The sequence below is a fragment of the Rutidosis leptorrhynchoides genome, chromosome 8 (assembly GCF_046630445.1).
Source record: "Rutidosis leptorrhynchoides isolate AG116_Rl617_1_P2 chromosome 8, CSIRO_AGI_Rlap_v1, whole genome shotgun sequence".
Taxonomy (NCBI): domain Eukaryota; kingdom Viridiplantae; phylum Streptophyta; class Magnoliopsida; order Asterales; family Asteraceae; genus Rutidosis; species Rutidosis leptorrhynchoides.
Genome location: NC_092340.1, coordinates 252,760,509 through 252,767,123, shown reverse-complemented (window position 1 = coordinate 252,767,123; position 6,615 = coordinate 252,760,509). Strand labels below are relative to the sequence as shown.

Here is a 6,615-nt window from a genome sequence, read left to right as displayed (position 1 = left end):
CATGTCTTGCTTGCCTCCCTTCGAGGGTGCCGATGGCATTCTCGCCGCCCTCTACTGCCCTCATGTCCGGCGCCCTGGTTTTTTTCTTCCACAAGCATAATTCAGGACGGGAGAATTTGGAGAATATGGGTCCTTTTTTCTTTTTTATTGTTTTAATTTGTTATTTGGCATCTGAATATTTGTGTTGGCAGTTGAATATTTGTATATTGAAGAACATGTTGAAGATGAAGAAAAAGTATAGTGTTTGTTTATCACCAAAATGTACAGAGTTTATGTAGTGTACATAGTGTTTGTGGTGTAGAGATGATACACACATTTCTACTTTATTTTTAAATTAAAAATATTAAATATTAAATATAATAACAATAATTATAATTAATTATTATCTCTCTTACACTAATAAGAAAGTGCTAATTGAGTGATAACTCCACTCCAAATCACATCCTAGCCATCCATCTAGAAACCATCCTTAAATCCCATCCCTCAATCACCCCTCATCTCCACAATCATGTGATAAGTCTTTAGGCATCAGTTAAAAGATCAAAAATACCCCTATGGCAAAAACTCACGGGATGGTTAAAGCATATTAGGGGTTCTTTGGAAAGCAAGTCAGTAGCGTGTTTAATCAGAAAAAACCCAGAACAATACGCTCCCGATTTAAAATATTAGGGTTTGTATTCAATTAGGAATCACCGATAGAATTGACAAGGCATTAGAGTTCGTGATTCAATTAGGAATCAGACTTCAACATCGATCTATTCATTTAGGAATCAGAAATTAGTGTTCACGAAGCATTATAGTTCGCACATCGATTCATACTTGAGGTATGTATTTCTTCAATTACATGATTATCTGTGCATATCACGCAACTATCCTCAACATCCAAAAAACTCTCTCCAAAATCCAATCGTCCTACATTTACTTAATGAGAAGATTCAATTTAATTAGGTTTTTATTTTGGCGATGTAAGACGATTGAAGATTATCTTAAATCATCGTCTTATTCTCAAATCTCTAATATTCACCTTTGTTGTGTTTCATTTGGGCGATGTAAGACCATACAATCAAATATATCACATTCGTCAATACCATTTGATGAAGTCTTACATTTCGCTTCTGACATCGGAGGTAATTATTATGGTTAGTTATGTTGATTTTCGTTTCATTTAAACTATTTTATTAGATTGATTTGTGATATCTTAATCAAAGGTGTTTGTTTTAGATTTAACAAGTTTATTGTATTTAGTTGTCTGTACAAGAATATATTGGTCCATACTGCACATAATGTGTTCGATGAAACGCCTCATTGGGATTTGCTTCAATTTTACGTTCAATTATCAATTATGAGAAGACTTGATTTTGTAACAAGTAGTGTAATTTTAGTATAACAAAGTTTGTTGCATGATAGAGTTGGTTACAACTTACAATAACATACTTATATTATTGTAAGTTGTTTTCTATTTAGTAAAAATTTGATTGTTTTCATGCTAAAGCTGCGTCAACGCATTATTTAGGAAAATTAATGGAGGAAATAGCTTTAATCGGATACCTGTAGGTCTTATTACTATGGGCCATTATAAAGTTATACTTATGTTATTGTAAGTTGGTTTCTATTATAGTAAAAATTTAATTGTTTTCTGAATGTTTTTATATCAATCTGATAAATCTTATTACAATCTATGTTCAATTTTTTTAGTTGTAATTGCTTTGTTATTGCAACTGTTTTGTTTCTGAATTGTAATTTTTTTTAGTTGCATTGAATGAGCTAAACTGGGTAACTTTTAATGGATCAAGTATTTAATATCTTAATGATTTTAAGATTCTAACCATTTCGCAAACTTTTGTTGCAGGAAAACAGACATGCATTAAGGCACAACAAAATGCAGCCCCTTTGGTCCACTGACTATAAGTCCCAAGGGCAAGCACATATTCGATAGGAGAAGGTATGGCGTCTGCAAATGTAACCAAGAAAGTTGAAGAGCTCTTGAAAGGTGATGCCTTGATTGACATATACTACTTGTGTGGTAAAGGGAACACTAAACAATTTCGATAGATGTTGCATGCAGAGTAAGTGAAGCTTTCTAAGAAATTGACTGAAAAAGCTTCTTGAATTGGAGGCTAACAAGTATTATAAATATTTGTGATCAGGTGATATGCCCAAGATCAAGTCATATGCACAAGTTCTCATGTTGATCATGTTACAATTTGTGAGTTTGTACATCAAGTGTCGTGTCTATTTATGTGTGCCTTCTTAATGTTTAGATCTAATTTTATTCTTGACAATACTTTTTTCTTGATTTATGTAGACTTGAAAAGCTTATCATCGATCCAACAGAGGGTAATGCTTGGCCTGTGGATCACGTTGTGCCAATATCTCAGTGTGGAGGTATCTTAAAATGTTACTTGATTTTATTATAACGTTCAAGAAACCACTTGGTTCTATTGTATCGTTGATGTGTGGTATTATAACATTAACCCGTTTAGCATTAACGAGGCTTTTGAATTGCATTTTGAAACTGAAAATTTGATTATTGTGATATTTATCCACAACAATCAGATTTCCAATGCTAGAACAGAGACATGATGTTTAATTCAAAAGTATAAGAAGTATATTTGGGTGGGTTGGTTGGTAGGATTTAACTCAAGATGGGTGGGTTAGATTTTGATGACAATAATACCCTATTACAGTTAGTCTGTGAAATAGGATTACATGCCTTCAATTGGAATTTTAATAAAATGATGAAAAGGCTTTATACTTTATGCTTTAATAATATGATCTTATACAGTTCACAAAACCCCAATGTTCTCTAAACCAACTACTGTTCTCCCAAACAAATGATTTGCTAATCGTTTCACGAAGTCGAATTCATTCACAAATCCTCTGCTAATATAGGTTATTAATCGATTCAATCTGGTAAAATCAAAATCTAAGATCACTCGATAAATATCGGCGGCGGTATAAGATCTTGTAGACATCGGCTATGAATTGTATATAATTCATATAGATATCTCATAATACGATTCTAATTTCCGATATATATATCAAATATATATGATTGATTTATGGTTTTGGAATTATTTTGAATTTGAAGTTTGATTAGGATTTGTTCATACTTACACCCAGATTGGGACAACTTCTAAGCGGATAATAAGAGAAGATTGAATATCCGACGATGCTATTTTACCGCTGATGATCATTACAATTTGAAAGTTGGTATGGTTATTTATTAATGAAGTTCTTTAGTAACTTAAATCGTTGATTATTAGTATTGTTTTTTTCTAATTGTGCAGGGATATCTTTAATTTAGTGGGTTGACTTTAATAAAAGAAGATTCATCTCACTTTGCTATTCAGTAAGTTGAATTTTGTTCTGGTTATATTAATATTTTTAACAATGTTTTGTGATCATGTAATCTATATATAATAAGGAAAGAACAATAGGGTTTAAGAGCAGTAGTTGGTTGAAAAACTTCTCAATTTGTAGACAGTTCTATTGTGAATTTAACGCAATAAGAAGTCGTGTAATGATTCAAGATGTAGTCTTCCTGATTTTATTGTGTGTTGGAACTAATATATGATCATAGGTGTTGTCAATATATGGTAATTTCCCTTTTAAAGTTGTTTGATTAGAAATGTGAATCTAGCGCTGTGAGCCAATTTTTAGTAAATATGGTGAACTTAAATCGTGTGCAGTAACCACAGCAAGGCCCGCTGCTGATTATCTCCCAGGTGCAATGGAATACAAAGACTACATGGTCAACATGTCATGTGACCGCGGGTCAGTGACTTAATTACCATAAAAAATATATCTAATATTTTGTATTTTCATATTTCATATTATATTATTATTATTATTATTATTTGCTTTATAGACCATTCTCGGCTGCTGATTTTATAAGAATATGGGGAATGTAAATTGTGTGTAGTACCCACAGCAAGGCGTGTTGCTGTTTTTCTTTCAGATACAATGGTTAAATACAAAGGGTTAGAGTGTCAAAATGTATTGCAGGTGGACCAAAGGTAAGTGACTTAACCTTAAGTTCTGATGTTTATGATGCAATTATATGACATCTATATTATTTACAAGTCACAGCCGTTTGGTATAAGTGGTTTGAGTTATATGTATTAAAAGTTTGATATATATGACATATAATAAATTATTACAACCTACCATCACACTATCACATATAAATGGGCTATAATTTCAGCTTGTGTTGTGAAAATCACTTTCACACGGTGGTCTTTTGCGATGACTATATGAGGCTGCAAAGTTGATGCATGCTGCCTAGCATCGTGTATGACATACTGAAAAACTACCTTTGAGTGATCACTTTTGCATTCCATTCAGGTTCATTAGCTTTGAATAAGGTTGAACCCGTAGCTGAAGAGGTATACAGTTTCATGCATATCGTTAGGTTTTTCATGCTTAATTTTTTGTTTCTTAGAAAATATGGACTTCAAAATGATCGTGAATCACCGGTGGATAACCATTTTGAATCATCAATTAATAGCTTGATGTTAGATTATGGGGCATTTAGGCCGCTTACTCTTTGTATGATTGGAAAGACTTCGCTGGATACAATTTTGCTTTCCTGCTTCATAAAGACGACCTCATGAAGTACTTCGAGCATAAATTACACAGATTATTCTTCAATATATAATTGTAAGTCCAATAATAATAATAAAGACGACCTCTGTATATAATAGTGATAGTTATAGTTAGTTCTATAATAATAATAAGGTATATAGTCACTTTCAATAATTATGGCTATAAAAATATAGATTTGATTCATCTGTGTTATAATTGCTTAATCTAAAATATTAGATTAACTATCTACCTTTTAATCGTTTAATACATATGTAGCTGTCTGAATCTTCATCCCTGACAATGAAGATTATAATAAAGATTATGATTAAATTTTCTGAAGTGGTGAGCTTGGATTCTGTACCAAAAACTTCTTTGCCAAAGCAAATAATAATAGATAAGGTTTGTGGTTCATATCAGTCAAAATATAAATGCGACGTTTACTTTTGGTGCCCACGTAATATAGTTCAGCTGATATGCGGTAAAACAATGCTAGATATGATCCCAAATAGCGTTTTTAGGGAGAACCTGAAAGTCAGAAGCATCATCGACAAGCTAAGAGAAGAACGACTTCGATGGTTTGGACATGTGAAGAGGCGACCCCCTACTGCACCTGTTAGGAGAATCGAGGCACTGACGGTTGACGGAGTAAGGAGAAGGGGTAGACCTACTCGTAGGTGGGATGATAGAATTAAGCTCGACTTGAAGGAACTTTTATTGACCGAGGACATGACTTCTGATAGGCTTACGTGGAGGACTAGAATTAGAATAGACGAGTAGGTTGTTGTTTGTTTTGCGTTTGTGGGTCTGTGTGTTTGTGTGTTTACCTGGACCTCTTCTTGGTTTTGTGTATGTATGTATGTGCTGGTTCGTATGAGTTTGTTTGGTTGTAGGGTATGTATGTTTGCTTGTGTTGGTTTGTTTGCATGTTTATGTTTAGGGTTTGGGTTATGGTTGCTAGCATGTGATGTAGGTATGTTTTTGGGTATGCATGTTTATGTTTGTTGGTATGCGTGCTTTTTTGTTGGCCGTCATGTCTATGGTTGTATGCTCGTATGTTCTCGTATGTATGTATGCGTATGCAGGTATGTTGGTATGTAGTGTAGCATTTCCCGTCATCCCTTGAGCTTCGCACGGCAGTCTAAGGTACGTTCCCATATATATATATATATATATATATATATATATATATATATATATATATATATATATATATATATATATATATATATATATATATATATATATATATATATTTATATTTATTTATATTTTATGGCTCTACTAAGTGAGTCAACGGCAAGCATCGATTTATTGGCGACTTTACCGCCACTTAGAGCCTAAATTAAACCCCAGGAATGATGTAAAACCCATGAAGATTTGATCTCACCATTTTCATGGCGTCTCGTTTGTATCGTTTTTTTTTTTTTTTTACTTTCTGGCCGGAGGTCCCTGGAAGCAATCTCTCTATCTGACGAATATAGAGAGAAAGGAATTTCTCTACTCTTGGGAGTGTTACACTCGGGGTGGAGAAATGATCGCTCTTTATTCTAGGATAGAGGAAGGATTGTCTACGATCAACCTCCCCCATACCCCACATTGGTGGGATTGGGTATTGTTGTTGTTGTTGTTGTAATATAGTTCAGCTCCATATGAATATTAATCATTCAACTACGAGTGTGTTTGGAAAAGCGATTTGATTGTGATTATTTGATTATTGAGTTTTTAAAACGTAAATAATCAAATAATTGTATTTGGCAAATATTACTCTGAAATCGATTTATTGCATTATTGGGTCTTTAAAACGCAGTTTTGAAGAAGTAACAAGTTCCTTACTGCATGGAAAACGCCATTTTGATGTACACTGGAAATACCCTACGTACCCTCATTCTTAGTGGATATTAGTTATTCTTTACTTCTACTCCGTATATCTTTTTCTGTATATTCTTTTTCCATACAAATTCAGCGTACATTGGATTGAATGCTACCATTCTTGTGAGACAATTAAATTCATTTTTTATCCCCCTTTTT

At 33.1% G+C, this 6,615-nt stretch overlaps 1 long non-coding RNA gene across 6 annotated transcripts; it reads left to right on the top strand.

Moving 5' to 3' along the window:
- The first annotated feature begins 563 nt into the window (after positions 1–563).
- On the top strand, positions 564–4,704 carry LOC139862181 (uncharacterized). Of its 6 annotated transcripts, none has more exons than XR_011764084.1 (9): positions 564–824; positions 1,055–1,127; positions 1,850–2,066; positions 2,148–2,206; positions 2,306–2,385; positions 2,893–2,987; positions 3,124–3,213; positions 3,291–3,352; positions 3,693–4,704. It is a non-coding gene; the product is annotated as an uncharacterized lncRNA (long non-coding RNA). The 6 variants fall into 6 exon arrangements; XR_011764083.1 differs by having other exon boundaries at positions 564–1,127; positions 3,693–3,777; positions 3,926–4,704; XR_011764082.1 differs by having other exon boundaries at positions 564–1,127; positions 3,693–3,777; positions 3,872–4,704.
- Positions 4,705–6,615: the final 1,911 nt, after the last annotated feature.